This window comes from Azolla caroliniana, unplaced genomic scaffold, assembly GCF_043228905.1.
Source record: "Azolla caroliniana isolate FFs.n. ecotype wild unplaced genomic scaffold, voAzoCaro1.0.p SCAF_22, whole genome shotgun sequence".
Lineage (NCBI taxonomy): Eukaryota > Viridiplantae > Streptophyta > Polypodiopsida > Salviniales > Salviniaceae > Azolla > Azolla caroliniana.
The window spans coordinates 1,461,511-1,480,272 of record NW_028230457.1 but is presented as its reverse complement, the minus strand read 5'-3'; the positions used below and the strand labels follow the sequence as shown (position 1 = coordinate 1,480,272).

General features: G+C 43.6%; 7 non-coding genes across 7 annotated transcripts; all 7 read left to right on the top strand.

The window, feature by feature from the left end:
- Positions 1-9,712: 9,712 nt before the first annotated feature.
- TRNAR-UCU (transfer RNA arginine (anticodon UCU)) lies at positions 9,713-9,785 on the top strand. The gene has a single exon. It is a non-coding gene; the product is annotated as a tRNA-Arg (tRNA).
- A 1,314-nt stretch (positions 9,786-11,099) lies between these two features.
- TRNAR-UCU (transfer RNA arginine (anticodon UCU)) lies at positions 11,100-11,172 on the top strand. The gene has a single exon. It is a non-coding gene; the product is annotated as a tRNA-Arg (tRNA).
- A 1,103-nt stretch (positions 11,173-12,275) lies between these two features.
- Positions 12,276-12,348, top strand: TRNAR-UCU (transfer RNA arginine (anticodon UCU)). Its single transcript has one exon. It is a non-coding gene; the product is annotated as a tRNA-Arg (tRNA).
- Positions 12,349-12,537: 189 nt separating this feature from the next.
- Positions 12,538-12,610, top strand: TRNAR-UCU (transfer RNA arginine (anticodon UCU)). Its single transcript has one exon. It is a non-coding gene; the product is annotated as a tRNA-Arg (tRNA).
- A 593-nt stretch (positions 12,611-13,203) lies between these two features.
- On the top strand, positions 13,204-13,276 carry TRNAR-UCU (transfer RNA arginine (anticodon UCU)). Its single transcript has one exon. It is a non-coding gene; the product is annotated as a tRNA-Arg (tRNA).
- Positions 13,277-14,862: 1,586 nt separating this feature from the next.
- Positions 14,863-14,935, top strand: TRNAR-UCU (transfer RNA arginine (anticodon UCU)). Its single transcript has one exon. It is a non-coding gene; the product is annotated as a tRNA-Arg (tRNA).
- Positions 14,936-15,549: 614 nt separating this feature from the next.
- On the top strand, positions 15,550-15,622 carry TRNAR-UCU (transfer RNA arginine (anticodon UCU)). Its single transcript has one exon. It is a non-coding gene; the product is annotated as a tRNA-Arg (tRNA).
- The last annotated feature ends 3,140 nt before the right edge of the window (positions 15,623-18,762 follow it).

Here is an 18,762-nt window from a genome sequence, read left to right as displayed (position 1 = left end):
ATGCCATCTGGTTGTGGTTGATAGACTAACTAAAATGGCTAGATTTATTGCTATTAAAACCACGGTAACAGCTCCTGAATTGGCTTACCAATTCGTTGACGAGTTATTTCGTTTTTATGGGTTACCGATGGATATCGTGAATGATCGAGATCCAAAGTTTACTAGTGACTTCTGGACACAAGTCATTAAGAAGTTAGAAACTACGTTGAGCATGAGTTCCACGGATCATCCTCAATCCGATGGATAGATAGAACGAGTAAATCAAATTATTGAGGACATGCTTCGAGCATACGTTGGTACAAAACCAACAAAATGGGAACGTTATCTCCCAATTCTGGAGTTTGCTTATAACAACTCCAAGCATACGTCGACGGGATATAGTCCTTTTATGTTGATGTATGGTTTTCAGCCACGAGCCCTGATTGATGTTAATATACATCATGATGAGTTGCGAAGTACGCAAAACTTTCTTCGGGATATGCAAGATATGTGGATAAGTGTGATGGTTAAACGAGAGTGTAAAGAAGGGGAGGATTACTTTTAAATCCTCGGGATTGAGACAACCCATTAGGCCAAGTGTGAACTTGCCTGAGGGCCTTGGGTATCGCTATAAATAAGAGGCCTAGCTACCCTCATTTGATGATCTTGTTGACTACATCGAGACTCTATCTTGTGGTGGGTCAACTCTTGTAGCGAGCGCGCCAGCACCAGGTACGACTCGACGCCACTACGGTGTTATGGGACGCCAATCGCGGCTCGAGTCCGTCTTGATCCCTTTGCTCGGGGGTGGTTGGGTCGATCGACACCCTTCTTTCTCTCTCTCTTCTCTATCTAGATCTATCTAGTCATCTATATTCTATCCTTATCTAATGCTTACATTAGTCTATGTCTCTAATAGTCGGGGCTCACGCGCACTTGTTTGGTGCGTGGGTTATAACACTTATAACCCTTCTGCTCATCCAGATAGCTGACCAAGATACACTTCTCGGCTTTCACGTCTAGCTTCCTCTGTTTCTCGTTCGCCACGGGCACATATGCTGTCGTGCCTTTCAACTTCGGATCGTTGCGTGAGTCGGGTGGGAACCGCTGGGGTTTTGGACTAGGAGAAAAGAAAATTCTAAGGCAATGTAGAATATGAAATATGTTGTAAGGAAGAAAGATATGAAAAACTCGTGAATCCCACGAGTATAGTGTATTAGTGAGTACTCAGATTAAGAGAGAAAAATAGTTAGCCAATTCGTGAATCCCACGATTATATTATATTAATCCACCCTTGTAAAATAAGCAACAACCCCCCATACATCTTTCTCTCCTCCTTATATAAGGATGGAAGTGGCTAAGCATAGCTTCATGCTTTTTCTAAAGTGTTCATGCACATTAAATGTGCATGGGTTGCCTTTTTACACTATGCTTTTATTTCCTGAATATAGTGCTCATACTCGCTAGATGTGCACGAGTTCTTTTTATTATTTTATTTTATTTATTATACGTACTTTAAATCGGATATAGTATTTTACATATTTCACGTAGTGTGTGATTCACACTACGACACTCGCCCCCTCCGAACCCACACATCCTCCGCTATGTGCCGAAGTCCCCGATGCTTGCTATTCACCTTTATCCGAAGCTTCCTCCGATTCTCCCCTTAAGTCGACTACGAGTTGTAATCCACTTTCTTCGCTTTCCGCATCCCAGCGATCTTCGTCCGATTGCTCCTTCTTGTCGGTCTTGTCTAGGATCACATAGGGTTCTTCATCAGTCCGGTTCTTGAAAATCTTCACCCTTTTCCCGGCTATAGGCACTCATAGCATCGTTCCATCCAACTCGCATAGTCGGTAAGTTCCGTTGCCGAAAACTTTCCGAACCTCGTATGGCCCGAACCACCTTTCCGCGAACTTCCGCATCGTTGTATGTTGATGATCCAAATTACTGTCGTTGACAATCACCCAATCTCCTTCTTCAATCTTCCGCGGTCGTAGTCGGTGCTTTGTGTCAAACCGGCTTTTATTCCGGAATCGCGCTTCTTGTTGTCGGCTTATTGCTTCCGCTATGTCTTCCGGTCTTCCCTCTAGTTGTCGTATCTGAACCGCTAGTAGTTCTTCTCGGCTCATCTCTTCCTTCCACGGTAGCACTGTCCATGTTGTGATCGCGGTTTCCGTTGGCATTACCGGTGCTTGTCCGGTCATGAGTTCTGTCGTCATGAGCTATGCGTCGTCCGATCCGCCCATAGTGCATACGGAAGCATCTGCGGCCAATCCTTCACCCTTCCATCGCATGCCTTCGCAAGTGCTTTGACGATCGGACTATGTCCTCGTTCGATCTTCCCGTTGGCTTCCGGATTGTATGCCGTTGTCAGTGTTAACCAAACTCCATGTTTGGTGAAGAATTCTATAGCTTTATCAGAGTCGAGTTCTCCCCGATCCGCAATCACTTCTCCTACAGACCCGTACCTGCAAAACACTTCTTCCAAAAGGAATTGGCATACCGCAAAACACGTTTTCCTCCGTAGCGCCCGACCTTCTAATTGGTTTGTGAGATCTTCCCGAGCTAACACCAAGTACTTCTTTTGTTCGATCTCGGTTGGCATGGCTACAATATCGACCATCCATTTGAATTTGATTGCCGGTGACAATGTTGGATGTAACTCATCTCGGTGTCGAACTCCGGAGTAGATTTGACACTTCTCGCAGCTTTCGGTAAACTCCGCTATATCTTTGTACATGTTCTTCCACCAATATTTTTGTTTGATTTTCACAAAAGTTGCCCATGTTCCTCGATGTCCAGCCCAATCGGATTCGTGAAATTCGGACATTATCCGGTTTCGTTGCTCTTTCGTCTCGACTACCCGAAGTGGTATGCCATACGGTCTTTTCGGCTCCCTCCATATTAATCCATTTTTCAAGAAGAACTTTCGGACTTGCCGCTTCTTACTTCGGATCTCGGCTCTCTTCTCTTTATTGTCCGATGATTCCTCGATTTCTTGTAGCACTTTCCCAATCAACAAGTTTTCTCCCTTGTATTCTTCTTCCCGGAATTCTCGGATTATATTCACCCGGCATATGTGCTCTGAAGCAAAGTAGTCTTCGGAAACTTCTTCATTATCGGATTCGGTTATGTCATCTCCGAACCACGCCCTTGATAGCATATCCGCTACTGCGTTGTCTTTTCCGAAGATGTGTCGAGACCGCATCATCCCGAGTATCGGAAGACAATCCATTTCGATCACTACTTCGGCTCCGATCAAATAATCTCGATCCGATTTGATTGCCGACACGACTCCCCATAATTCTCTTTTGACCTGTGCATATCCACATTGTCTTTCGTTGAGAACCTTTGCTCCGAATCGGATCGGATATCACGAACCATCCGGATCGGCTTGATTGATGACCCATCCGATTCTGGTTGGACTTGTGTCAACCGTTACTATGATCGGTCAGTCATAGTTCGGCTTCTTTAGTGCTTTTGCCCTCTGTAGTGATTTCTTGAGCTTCTTTACGGGTTTGGTATGCTCTGGTTTCCATTCAAACTTCTTACCCTTCCGCAACAAGTGATAGAGTGGGTCCACAATATGTGCATAGTGCGGAATCCATATGTGGTAGAATGCACATGCTCCAAGAAACCTTCGGACTTCGGATTGTGACTCCCATACTTCTTTCATAGCTTGAATCATGTTGATCTTGGTTGGTGATGGTCTTCGGCCGTAGGGCCCACATAGATGTCGTACTACCAATGTTTCTTCTTGCCCGAATGCCAATTTCTTAATGGAAAGTGTTAGGTGCACATCTTCTAACTTTCGAAACACTTTCTCGCAATCGCGAATATGGTCGACTACAAACTGTCGGCATCCCCGATCATCCGTAGTCTCATCTTTTTCTTCCACCGTGCATCCTTTTATCGGAATGTCATCTAGGAATGGCATCGTTATCTCCGGAATGTAGTCCTAGAGCACGTTGTTCATTGCATTCATCATATGTGCGACAAAGTTTGTTGTGCCTTGTGGTAGTGTGCACCTACGGACTAATCCTATTGGTGTCCACATGGTAGTGATGTCTCGGCTCTCCACGGCTAGTTAGAATTGGTCATATCCGGAGTATAGGTTTTCGATGGAGTATATCGCGCGAACGGCAAATGCTTCCGCAAATTCGTCCACTATCAGACCGACTCCGGAGTTCCAGATCGTGACCTTGTTCACCGGTTGCAAATCTTGAATAAATCAGAGTGACCGTTTCTTCTTCGGAACCCTAAACCATCGATTTGAGTACAGAGCGTTTGATGGCTCTAGAATCCCCATCGCCACCTTCTCCTTGAGCAAGTCGATGACTTTCGGAATATGCGCCCATGGCACCGGAATCGGCTTCAGGTTCCACGACACATGGTCAATCGTGCAGATCACCATCGACTCCACTATCTTCGGATCAACGCACCCTATCTCCTTCGATGTGAATGCAAATGCTTTCCCATGTTGTTCCAACATCCCTTGGAATTGTTCTTCTTCATTTTGTAAAAGGAAACCACCTCCACCGATCCGAAGTTTCTTCCGGGTCTCATCCGTGAAGGCATGTCCGATATCCATGGACTTCCGAAGTGTCCGATCCCCCGAGACTTCTTTCCTCTTTTGTTCGCTATCAGCGGGTAGTGGTCTCGCGGCCGGTTTCACCTTCTTCTCCACGGTCTTGTATTTCGTACTTACCATTGCTTCTTCTTTGCGGAGCGCATCAGGCCCCATTTTCACAATGATCTCGTACATCTCGACCGATTCCATCGGAATTACCCGGTTTCCCTGGCTTGTATCTTCCGCGAGCTCTTCAAGCCGTTGTAGCATGCTCCCATAGAACACTTCTTCGATTATTCCCCCGATTTCTTCGTCTTCTTTTATTATTGATGCCGACCGTAACTTATCCTCCACTTTTCGGTATCCTTTCTTCATTCCTCCGGTTACGGCCGTGTACGTGGATGCCCCATCTGGACCGATTCGTACTTGTTTTGCTCCAAGAGGTTTCTTCCTGTGTGGGGTATCAGGGCTTCTCGGACTATCACTTCCCCACTCCGCAACAGTCCACTCTAAAAATCCATTCTTGTTTGGGACAAGAGCTCTCTCTTGTTCCTTTCATGATTTGCCGGCACCGTTAGGAATTGGACGGATTTCCCTCCGTTTTGGCTCCGAATTTGTGCAAAAGCCGCACCGCTATCAAGCACCTTCGTCTCCATCCGTGAAGCCATGATAAAGGGTTGCCCTAGGATCACGGAGTGTGAGACCTCATCTTGTACAAAGAAATTTTGGTCGATCTCGACATCGTCGATCTTCACCGTCACATCCGGACAAGCCGCAAATAGATCTCCCGTTGCTTTAGTGGCCGCCCGGATCTTCCATCTATGATAATAGGCCACTTCCCCTTCCGGTAGAACTCCTTAGACATCAAATTGATCTCCGATCCGTGATCAATTAATGCTAGCACGGGCTCTTTGATGTTGCTGATTCGGACCGGAGTCTCCGTAGTTGCATGCGACCAATGTGGCATTGTATAGTGGGAATTCGGAATCTCGTCCTCCACTTCGGTGTCGTTCATCAGAACGGTATTTGCATTCACTAGCGGCGCATTTTCCTCCGTAGTTTGTCTTTTTCTTTTTACGAGATCCACAAGAAGATCATGGAACTCCTTTTTTGCTATTCCGAGTAGTTCCCAAAGTGAAAAATCTACCCGGCTGTCGAGGATTCTCTCCTCAAACACTTTCTTTATGTTCGTCCGTTGCTCGATGTTTGAAGCGAGTTTGAATGTCGGAATCGATTTTCCTTTCCCTCTTCCGTCGGAGTTCCAGCTCTCCGGTGTCTTCGATGGTCCAGCCGCATCCTCCGTGCATCGCCGCTTCCCGTCCACATACACCTCATGTAATTGACATAGGGCGTATAAGGATGGAAGAGGCTAAGCATAGCTTCATGCTTTTTCTAAAGTGTTCATGCACACTAAATGTGCATGAGTTGCCTTTTTACACTATGCTTTTATTTCCTGAATATAGTGCTCATACTCGCTAGATGTGCATGAGTCCTTTTATTTATTGGTGTACATTTTTCTTATAAATAAAGTATTCACGCATTCGCATGACTTACCTTTTAATAAAGGTAGGCGTAAATAAATGTCTTATACGTATTAAATCTATATTTAGAATACTTAGGATAAGTTAGTACAATGGTAAGGTTGGGGTTTGTCTATGTGGAGGTACAAGGTTTGAATCTTGCCCTATGCATGTAATAAATATTTTTAATATTTTATTTTATTTATTATACGTACTTTAAATCGGATATAGTATTTTACATATTTCACGTAGTGTGTGATTCACACTACGACAACGCGATGCTGCCGAAGATCCTCAAGTGTGCCAAGTTCGGCTTCTTCCCGAAATACAACTCATGTGGCGACACTCCATTTGCAGAAGTCTGATTCTACAGGTAGACAACCGTCTTCACGGCTTCGGCCCAATAGAATTTCGGCATATGCTTCTCTTCAAGCATTGCCCTAGCCGCTTCTTCAATCGTTCGATTCTTCCGCTCGGCTACGCCGTTCTACTCTAGCGTATATCTACATGAGAATTCGCATCGAATTCCATCCTTCCGTAGATAACAATTGAACTGGTCGGAGAAGTATTCCTTCCCGCCATCAGACCATAGGCATTTGATCTTACGCCCCGTTTCCCTTTACGCAAGGCTCTTCACCTTTAGGAAACATGCAAAAACTTCGCTCTTCTTCGTGATCGTGCATAACCACGTGTGCCGAGTGAAGTCGTCAATGAAGGTTACAAAGTAACGGCTTCCACCGAGACTCACGTTCTGTGCCGAACCCCACACATTCGAATGGATCAAGTCCAGTGAACTTCGACTACGATTACACTCATTGGGGAATGGAAGTCGGTGATGTTTTCCCATCTGGTAGGCTTCGCAGACTTGGGCATTATGGCCCCGCAATTTCGGCAAACCGAAAACGATATTCTTCATCTGCATTTCACGAAGCCGTGGGAAGTTTATGTGGCCGAACCGCTTGTGCCATAGGTCGATATCCGACTCCACCTTCTGTCCTTTCGCGAACATAGCGGTACCCACATTATTGGTTTCAAGGATAAACATCCTCTCTTCACGGCACCCTTGCGCGATCACTTTGCCTTCCTCTTCGATGAAGCAACCGAGCTGCGTGAATCGAACTTGCATACCTTGGTCGACGATCTATTCGACTGACACAAGGTTCTTTGTTATTGTCGGGACATGCAACACATTCATTAGCTTCCCTTTTTGCCCGATGTGGCTGAGGGGAACTTCGCCGATATGTTCGATGGTATGCGGAGTGTCGTCGCCGGTTTCGACCACTCCTCGTGAATTCGGCTTCTCCAAGTACGAGAACCATTCCTCATGGCTCGTCATATGATTTGACGCTCTGGAATCCACATACCACACCTCGCTCGATTTCGAGGTGTTCATGGCCATTGAATTGGCTTTATGCTTTATTATGAAGGCAGGGCCCGCTCCATTTCCAGCTCGTTCAGAGCCTTCTGCGTAGTGTGATCTCTAACGCCTCTCTGCATCTCTTCGGCTTGATCCGGCTTTGTCCGAATCGGCTCGCTTTTTCCAGCACTCGCTCTCCCTGTGGCCTTTCTTGCCACAGTACCAACATTCCGGCGAGGTCTTCTCTTGCCGTCTTCCGACGCCGCCATGACTCCCTCTGCTTGTGGAGGGTTCGGAATTGCTTCCGGCATCTCGATTATGCTGTACATTCTGCTCTTTTCGGCTGCCTCCATTGCACGCCAATCCGCCTCGTCCACCATGACCACGGGGTCTGTCATCCTCCGTGTAGAGCATCTTCCCATCGGCGTGCGCACTCGTCGACGCATCCACGTGGTTTTCTTCTACGAGCAACATTGACTGCAGCTTGAAAAACGAAGGCATAATCTCCCTCGTGCAGACTGCCGTTTGGAAAGGTCCAAACTTTGACGCCAAGCCACCAAGACAAACCTGCACCATTTTATCTTCCTCGACATTCACATTCATGGAGGCGAGAGAGTCGCAAATTTCTTTGATCTTGGTGGTGTAACCAGCCACCGACATATCTCTTTGTCGTACATTGCTGAGCTCCTGTCTGAGCTGCAGCTTTCTGGCCATTGTGCTGGTGGCGAAAATGCTTTTGAGATTCGCCCACACGTCCTTCGGCGTCTTGGCATCCCGAATATAGCTCAAAAGTTGATCGCTCACACAGGACGCAAAGCAGTACAACACTCTGCTTGCCGCTTGTTTCCAAGCTGGATAGTCCTTGTGTGTCGAGTCAGGTGCCACATCATTTGCTCCTTTGACATAAGTCCACTACCCATGGCCGAGCAGGTACTAGTGCATCTTGTAGGACCAAGATGCGTAGTTGCTTCTGTCAAGCTTTTCAGTTGGAAGTGAACTCCCATTCCTCTGTCCATAGTAGTGTCTTTTTCTTCTTCGAAGGCGAACAACTTGAACTTTGTTTCGTCATAGACTTTTCTTGTTAGCTACAGAGGACTTCAACCCTTGCGCTCTGATACCATGTAAAAGAATACGTTGTGCGGAAGTGTGTGCGTAAGACACAGGGTACACAATTCAGGAGAATAAGACAGTTCGGTAAAACACAGAAAACGCAGAGATGGAGATGGAGAGACACAGTGAGCAGATAACAGAAACTTAGACTCAAAAAATAATGCTCTGTTCAATACATACACCGTGCTCAGTGAGCACCTTTTATACAAGCCCTGACAATAGGGATGACACAAGTACTAACAGTACTTGACCACTCATAAGTGAGCCTACCACACTAACTCCCAAAATTATTCCTTACGAGAAATACCATACAAACGGCCTTTCGGTTTACACACCAATACGGCCACGTTATGCGTACTATTTTACGCACCCAGTCTATGCACTGGGTTACGCACCGTATTTCGCACACAATGTTCAGCTTGTCACATAACCGAAACCGTAATCCTAATTCCTTGTAACTAACATCTTGGCATCATGGAATATCAACAACGTGACAATATGCCAATAAGAGGAACCCGTGATCCATGTCCTTGTAAAACCCCACATAGCAAGACAAAACAATAAGTGAACAACGAATCCATTGTCTAACTTCAAATTAGAATTCTCTCGGGTTTAGAGTTTTCCTTGCAAGGTACCTGGTAAATAACAATAGTTATCCAAACCAAGCGCTTGTATTGTAATGGATAAGGCACTTGACCTCTAAAGAAGGGATTTTGGCTTTGACTCCTACCACGCATCCAACATGCAAATGAGGAAACCGTGATCGTATTTCCTTGTAACTAGCATCCTGGACATCAAGCTGATCAAAACCGTGACAATATGCCAATAACAGGAACCTGTGATCCATTTCCTTGTAAATCCCCACTTTGGAAGACAAAACAAAAGTCACCAATGAATCCATTGTGTAACTTCATATTAGAATTCTCTCGAACATAAATTATTATTAAAATTTATCTTAACGAAACTGTGATCCTATTTCCTTGTAACGAACATCGTGGACATCCTAGCATATCAACAACGTGACAATATGCCAATAAGAGGAACCCGTGATCCATTTCCTTGTAAAACCCCAGATAGCAAGAAAAAACAATAAGTCAACAACGAATCTATTGTATATCTTCAAATCAGGATTCTTGCGAAGATAATTCATTGTTAAGAATTTAACAAGACCAAGCGCTTGTGGCCTAATGGATAAGGTACTTGACTTCTAATCAAGGGATTGTGGGTTCGAGTCCCACAAAGCGTGCGATACGAAGAAGAAGAAATACCACGATGCATACTGACACTAAACAATAACGTAACTTCAAATTCGTTTTCCTTGCAAGGTACTTGGTAAATAACAATAGTTATCCAAACCAAGAACTTGTATTGTAATGGATAAGGCACTTGACCTCTAAAGAAGGGATTCTGGCTTTGAGTCCTACCATGCATTCAACATGCAAATGAGGAAACCGTGATCATATGTCCTGGTAACTAGCATCCTGGACATCAAGCTGATCAAAACCGTGACAATATGCCAATAACAGGAACCATGATCCATTTCCTTGTAAAACCCCACTTTGTAAGACAAAACAAAAGTCACCAATGAATCCATTGTGTAAATTCATATTAGAATTCTCTCGAACATAAATTATTATTAAAATTTATCTTAACGAAACTGTGACCCTATTTCCTTGTAACGAACATCGTGGACATCCTAGCATATTAACAACGTGACAATATGCCAATAAGAGGAACCCGTGATCCATTTCCTTGTAAAACCCCAGATAGCAAGACAAAACAATAAGTCAACAACGAATCTATTGTATATCTTCACATCAGGATTCTTGCAAAGATAATTCATTATTAAGAATTTAACAAGACGAAGCGCTTGTGGCCTAATGGATAATGCACTTGACTTCTAATCAAGGGATTGTAGGTTCGAGTCCCACAAAGCGTGCGATACGAAGAAGAAGAAATACCACGATGCATACTGACACTAAACAATAACGTAACTTCAAATTCGTTTTCCTTGCAAGGTACCTGGTAAATAACAATAGTTATCCAAACCAAGAACTTGTATTGTAATGGATAAGGCACTTGACATCTAAAGAAGGGATTTTGGCTTTGAGTCCTACCACGCATCCAACATGCAAATGAGGAAACCGTGATCGTATGTCCTGGTAACTAGCATCCTGGACATCAAGCTGATCAAAACCGTGACAATATGCCAATTACAGGAATCCGTGATCCATTTCCTTGTAAAACCCCACTTAGCAAGACAAAACAAAAGTCACCAATGAATCCATTGTGTAACTTCATATTAGAATTCTCTCGAACATAAATTATTATTAAAATTTATCTTAACGAAACTGTGATCCTATTTCCTTGTAATGAACATCGTGGACATCCTAGCATATCAACAACGTGACAATATGCCAATAAGAGGAACCCGTGATCCATTTCCTTGTAAAACCCCAGATAGCAAGACAAAACAATAAGTCAACAACGAATCTATTGTATATCTTCAAATTAGGATTCTCGCGAAGATAATTCATTATTAAGAATTTAACAAGACGAAGCGCTTGTGGCCTAATGGATAAGGTACTTGACTTCTAATAAAGGGATTGTGGGTTCGATTCCCACCAAGCGTGCGATACGAAGAAGAATCACCATGATGCACATTGACACTAAACATTAACGTAACTTCGAATTCGTATTCCTTGCAAGGTACCTCGTAAATGAGGATGGTTATCCAAACCAAGAACTTGTATTGTAATGGATAAGGCACTTGACATCTAAAGAAGGGATTTTCGTTTTGAGTCCAACGACACATGCAACATGCTGATAGGGAAACCATGATTGTATTTCCTGGTAACGAACATCCTAGACATCAAGCTTATCAACAACTTGACAAATGCCAAGAACAGGAACCCGTGATCCATTTCCTTGTCAAACCCCACATAGCAAGACAACACAAACAGTCAACAATGAATCTATTGTCTAACTTCGAATTAGAATTCTCTCGAAGAAAAATCATTATTAAAAATTTATCACAATCAAGCCCTTGTGGCAGAATGGATAAGGCACTTCATTTCTAATGAAGGGATTGTGGGTTCGAGGCCCACCAAGCGTGTGATACAAAGAAGAAGAAATACCACGATGCACACTGACACTAAATAATAACGTAACTTTGAATTCGTTTTCCTTGCAAGGTACCTCGTAAATAACGATAGCTATCCAAACAAAGCATTTGTATTGTAATGGATAAGGCACTTGACATTTAAAGAAGGGATTTTGGCTTTGAGTCCTACCACGCATGCAACATGCAAATGAGGAAACCGTGCTCGTATTTCCTTGAAACTAACATCCTGGACATCAAGCTGATCAAAACCGTGACAATATGCCAATAAGAGAAACCGTTGATCCATTTCCTTGTAAAACCCCACTTAGCAAGATAGAACAATAGTCACCAACGAATCCATTGTGTAACTTCATATTAGAATTCTCTCGAAGATAATTCATTATTAAAATTGAGCAAAACGAAACCGTGATCCTATTTACTTGTAACGAACATCCTGGACATCCTGGTTTATCAACAACGTGACAATATGACAATAAGAGGAACCCGTGATCCATTTCCCTGTAAAACTCCACATAGCAAGACCAAACAATAAGTCAACAATGAATCCATTGTATACCTTCAAATTAGGATTCTCCCGAAGATAATTCATTATTAAGAATTTATCAAGACCAAGCGCTTGTGGCCTAATGGATATGGCACTTGACTTCTAATCAAGGGATTGTGGGTTTGAGTCCCACCAAGCGTGCGATACGATGAAGAAGAAACGCCATGATGCACACTGACACTAAACAATAACGTCATTTCGAATTCGTCCATTTCCTTTTAAAACCCCACAGAGTAAGACAAAACAATAAGTCAACAACGAATCCATTGTATAACTTCAATTTAGAATTTTCTCGAAGGTAATTCATTCTTACGAGTTTATCATAACCAAGCGCTTGTGGCCTAATGGATAAGGCATTTGACTTCTAATCAAGGGATTGTGGGTTCGAGTCCCACCAAGCGTGTGATACGAAGAAGAAGAAACACCATGATGCACATTGACACTAAACAATAATGTAATTTTGAAATAACAGTGGTTATCCAAACAAAGCATTTGTATTGTAATGGATAAGGCACTTGACATTTAAAGAAGGGATTGTGGGTTTGAGTCCTACCACGCATGCAACATGCAGATGAGGAAATAGTGATCGTATTTCTATGTAACTAACATCCTAAACATCAAGGTGATCAACAATGTGACAATATGCCAATAAGAGGAACGCTTGATCCATTTTCTTGTAAAACCCCACATAGCAAGACAAAACAAAAGTCAACAACGAATCCATTGTCTAACTTCATATTAGAATTCTCTCGAAGATAATTCATTATTAAAATTTATCAAAATGAAACTGTGATCCTATTTCCTTGTAACGAACGTCCTGGACATCCTAGCTTATCAACAATGTGACAATATGCCAATAAGAGGAACCCGTGATCCATTTCCTTGTAAAACCCAGATAGCAAGACAAAAAGAATAAATCGACAACGAATCCATTTTATAACTTCAAATTAGGATTTTCGAGAAGATAATTCATTATTAAAAATTTATCAAAACCAAGCGCTTGTGGCCTAATGGATAAGGCACTTGACTTCTAATCAAGGGATTGTGGGTTCGAGTCCCACCAAGCGTGTGAATGAAGAAGAAGAAACACCATGATGCACATTGACACTAAACAATAATGTAATTTTGAATTCGTATTCCTTGCAAGGTACCTCGTAAATAACGATGGTTATTCTAATGAAGCACTTGAGTTGTAATGCATAACCAACTTGACATCTGAAGAAGGGATTTTCGGTTTGAATCTTACCACACTTGCAACCTGCTGATAGGGAATACATGATCGTATTTCCTTGTAACTAACATCTTGGACATCAAGCTTATCAACTACGTGATAATATGCCAATATGAGGAACCCATGATCCATTTCCGTGTACAATACCACATAGGAAGACAAAACAATAAGTCAAAACCGAATCCATTGTATAATTTCGAATTAGGATTCCTGCGAGGATAATTCATTATGAAGAATTTATCAAGACCAAGCGCTTGTGGCCTAATGGATAAGGCAGTTGACTTCTAATCAAGGGTTTGTGGGTTTGAGTCCCACAAAGTGTGCGATACAAGCAAGAAGAAACACCATGATGCACATTGACACTAAACAATAATCTAACTTCGAATTCGTATTCCTTGCAAGGTACCTCGTAAATAAGGATGGTTATCCAAACCAAGCACTTGTATTGTAATGGATACGACACTTGAAATGTAAAGAAGGGATTTTCGGTTTCAGGCCTACCACACATGCAACATGCAGATAGGGAAACCATGATCGTATGTCCTTGTAACTAACATCCTGGAGATCATGGCTTATCAACAATGTGACAATATGTCAATAAGAGGAAACTGTGATCCATTTCCTTTTAAAACCCCACAGAGTAAGACTAAACAATAAGTCAGCAACGAATCCATTGTATAACTTCAAATTAGAATTCTCTTGAAGGTAATTCACTCTTACAAGTTTATCAAAACCAAGCACTTGTGCCCTAATGGATAAGGCACTTGACTTCTAATCAAGGGATTGTGGGTTCGAGTCCCACAAAGCGTGCGATACGAAGAAGAAGAAACACCATGATGCACATTGACACTAAACAATAATGTAATTTTGAATTCCTTGGAAGGTACCTCGTAAATAACGGTGGTTATCCAAACGAAGCATTTGTATTGTAATGGATAAGGCACTTGACATCTAAAGAAGGGATTGTGGGTTTGAGTCCTACCATGCATGCAACATGCAGATGAGGAAATAGTGATCGTATTTCTTTGTAAATAACATCCTGGACATCAAGGTGATCAACAATGTGACAATATGCCAATAAGAGGAACGCTTGATCCTTTTCTTGTAAAACCCCACATAGCAAGACAAAACAAAAGTCAACAACGAATCCATTGTCTAACTTCATATTAGAAATCTCTCGAAGATAATTCATTATTAAAATTTATCAAAACGAAACCGTGATCCTATTTCTCTGTAACGAACGTCCTGGACATCCTAGCTTATCAACAATGTGACAATATGCCAATAAGAGGAACCCGTGATCCATTTCCTTGTAAAACCCAGATAGCAAGACAAAAAAAATAAGTCGACAACGAATCCATTTTATAACTTCAAATTAGGATTTTCGGGAGGATAATTCATTATTAAAAATTTATCAAAACCAAGCGCTTGTGGCCTAATGGATAAGGCACTTGACTTCTAATCAAGGGATTGTGGGTTCGAGTCCCACCAAGCGTGCGATACGAAGAAGAAGAAACACCATGATGCACATTGACACTAAACAATAATGTAATTTTGAATTCCTTGGAAGGTACCTCGTAAATAACGGTGGTTATCCAAACGAAGCATTTGTATTGTAATGGATAAGGCACTTGACATCTAAAGAAGGGATTGTGGGTTTGAGTCCTACCACGCATGCAACATGCAGATGAGGAAATAGTGATCGTATTTCTTTGTAAATAACATCCTGGATATCAAGGTGATCAACAATGTGACAATATGCCAATAAGAGGAACGCTTGATCCTTTTCTTGTAAAACCCCACATAGCAAGACAAAACAAAAGTCAACAACGAATCCATTGTCTAACATCATATTAGAAATCTCTCGAAGATAATTCATTATTAAAATTTATCAAAACGAAACTGTGATCCTATTTCTCTGTAACGAACGTCCTGGACATCCTAGCTTATCAACAATGTGACAATATGCCAATAAGAGGAACCTGTGATCCATTTCCTTGTAAAACCCAGATAGCAAGACAAAAAGAATAAGTCGACAACGAATCCATTTTATAACTTCAAATTAGGATTTTCGGGAAGATAATTCATTATTAAAAATTTATCAAAACCAAGCGCTTGTGGCCTAATGGATAAGGCACTTGACTTCTAATCAAGGGATTGTGGGTTCGAGTCCCCCCAAGCGTGCGATACGAAGAAGAAGAAACACCATGATGCACATTGACACTAAACAATAATGTAATTTTGAATTCGTATTCCTTGCAAGGTACCTCGTAAATAATGATGGTTATCCAAACGAAGCACTTGTATTGTAATGGATAAGGCACTTGACATCTAAAGAAGGGATTGTGGGTTTGAGTGTCGGGGACAAAGGCCGTGTCGATGCGGAAGATCAAATAGCATTCGATTGGAGTTGAGTACCTGCGTATGACAGTTTGCAAGATCGTGCACAGAGAGAGAGAGAGAGAGAGAGAGAGAGAGAGACAAAAGACTCTTTATTCAATAGAAAAGAATAATACAACCAACCTTACAAAAAGGTTACAAGGTCACTTTATATAGTGACCGACTTAGGGCAACTACCATTTATGCTAATTACACAAATGGCCCAAACTTGATCTATACAAAGAGGTAGTGTGAATACGTCCATTATACACTTGTATTCGACACTCCCCCGTAATGGGCGTATTCATGGGTTATCTAAGATTACAGGTATAAACCTAGGTTCTCGGACATATCAGTTTTGTTCGAGTCGGCAGGGTCCGAAGGCAGAAGACCGGACTGGTCGGGTCGGAAGAGTTGAAGCCGATCATTAAGGAACTGATGTCGGTTGTCTGAAACCATCCTGCGCTGTGTCCGGCTCTAACCGGACTGATTTGTCATTACGCCCATCTGATGCCGAAGGGACCGAAAGCGGTCTGCCGAAAGACACTTGGTCATTCCATCTGCGACATTGTCGGTTGTCGATATTTTCTCTAGACCGATTTTCCCTGAAATGACGCAGTCCCGAACGAAGTGATATCGAACGTCGATATGTTTGGAGGCGTTGTGGTGAACCGGATTTTTCGACAAGGCAACAGCACCTTGACTGTCGCTGTAGACAATTGGGGCCGAGTCATGGTCGACTTGTCGAAACGTGTGCGCCAGCCGGCCGAGCCACAAAGCTTCTTTTGCAGCGTCGGACGCAGCTACATATTCTGCTTCGGTCGTTGAGGTCGCTGTGCACTCCTGAAGTTTCGACTTCCACGAAATTGCTCCATTGCCGAATTTGAAGCAGTATCCAGTTGTTGATTTCCGACTGTCTATACAGCCGGCGAAGTCCGAGTCGGTGTAACCGACTACGCCTGAGGTTGAGTTCGGACCGAAAAGAATGCCGTGGTCTTTTGTGCCAGCCAGATATTTGAACAGATGCTTGACTGCGTTCCAATGCGATCGGCCAGGATTGTGCATAAATCTGCTAACAACTCCTACGGCATGAGAGATATCAGGCCGTGTCGCGACCGTCAGGTACATAAGGGAGCCGACTGCCGGTGCATACGGTACCGACTTCATATCTTCCCCCTCCGGACCGGATGTCGGGCAGTCTCGCTGAGAGAGCCGAAGATTCATGGGGAGCGGGGTTGAAGTAGATTTGGCTGATTGCATGTTGAAGCGTTCCAAAACACGTCCGATATAGTCGGTCTGAGACAAAAAGAGATGTCGTTTATCGCGATGCCGACTAATCTTCATTCCAAGTATGTGTCGTGCCGGACCGAGGTCCTTCATGGCAAACTTCAACCGCAATTGCCGAATGAGATCGGCAAGTTCGCCCGCGTGGCGTCCAGAAATTAGCATGTCGTCCACGTAAATGATGAGGAAGATGGGTGATCCATCTTGAGCTGTGTTGGTAAAAAGACAATGGTCCTCATCGCTTTTTGAGAAGCCGATCGATTGGATGAAGTCATCGAACTTCTTGTACCATTGTCGCGGTGCCTGTTTGAGGCCGTATAGACTCTTCCTGAGTCGGCAGACTAGATGTTCTTGGCCAGTTGCCACGAAGCCTTTTGGCTGCTCCATATAAATTTCCTCTTCAAGATCACCATGGAGGAAGGTTGTTTTGACATCTAGCTGAATCAGCTCCAAGTTGTCGGCTGCCACTACGCCGAGTAGAAAACGAAGGGTTGTCATTTTCACCACTGGTGAAAAAATCTCGTCGAAGTCGACGCCATATTCTTGTCGGAAGCCCTTCGCAACTAATCTGGCCTTGTACTTTGGGGTGGTCGAATCAGACGTCTCTTTTAGTCGATAAACCCACTTGCAAGGAAGAGCACGTCGATTCTTAGGTAATTCGACCAGATCCCAAGTCTTGTTTGCCCGAATGGAGTGCATTTCCGACTCCATCGCCAGATGCCAGGTGGCTAAATCGACAGATGTCGATGCTTCTTCGTAAGACGTCGGTTCGCCGGCGTCGGTGAAGAAAATTCCAGGAGAATACCTCTCCGGAGGTTGCGACAGTCTCTCGGATCGTCGAGGTATGATTGGACTGGTCGCATCGGGTATCGAGGTCGGATGGTCCGAAAGCGAATTATTCTGCTGTGCCGAGTCAGAGTTGTCCGAGTCGGTGGTGTAAGGTTCAGCTACCTGTGAAGCTGACCGTGTGTTAAGAGCGGGGCCTTCTTGAAGGGTCGTCACATCGGAAAATGTTACCCTTCGGACTTCGATCGGTTTTTCGACTGATGGATTCATAGCCGACTCGTTGAACACAACGTCCGAACTTCGAACGATTTGTCTGCGTTCGGGGTCCCAGAGTCGGTATCCCATTTCGCCGTCTGATCCATATCCAAGGAAGATGCATTTCCTGGACCGAGGTGCAAGTTTTCGGCGATCATCTTTCGGAATAAGGGCGTACGCCTCGCATCCGAAGATCCTCAGCTTGTCGTAATTCGGCTTACTGCCGATCCATAGTTCCTGAGGAATTTGAAGTCCTAGAGGCCTGCTTGGCGACATATTGATTATGTGTACTGCCGTGAGTAGAGCCTCTGCCCAGAAGCCATCCGACAGTCCGGAGTGTTGGAGCATGAAAACTATCCGTTCTTGGATTGTCCGATTCATGCGTTCTGCAATCCCGTTTTGCTCCAGACTGTGTGGTGCCGTAAATTCACGTCGGATGCCGCGTTGTCGGCAGAATTTGACGAATTCTTCTGATTTGAACTCTCCCCCATTGTCGGTCCAAAAGCATTTCAGTTTTCGGTCAGTTTGATTTTCTACCATAGCGAGCCAATCGGAGAAGATCGAGAAGACACGATCTTTGGTGCGAATTGGATAAGCCCACACCTTTCGAGTCGAATCGT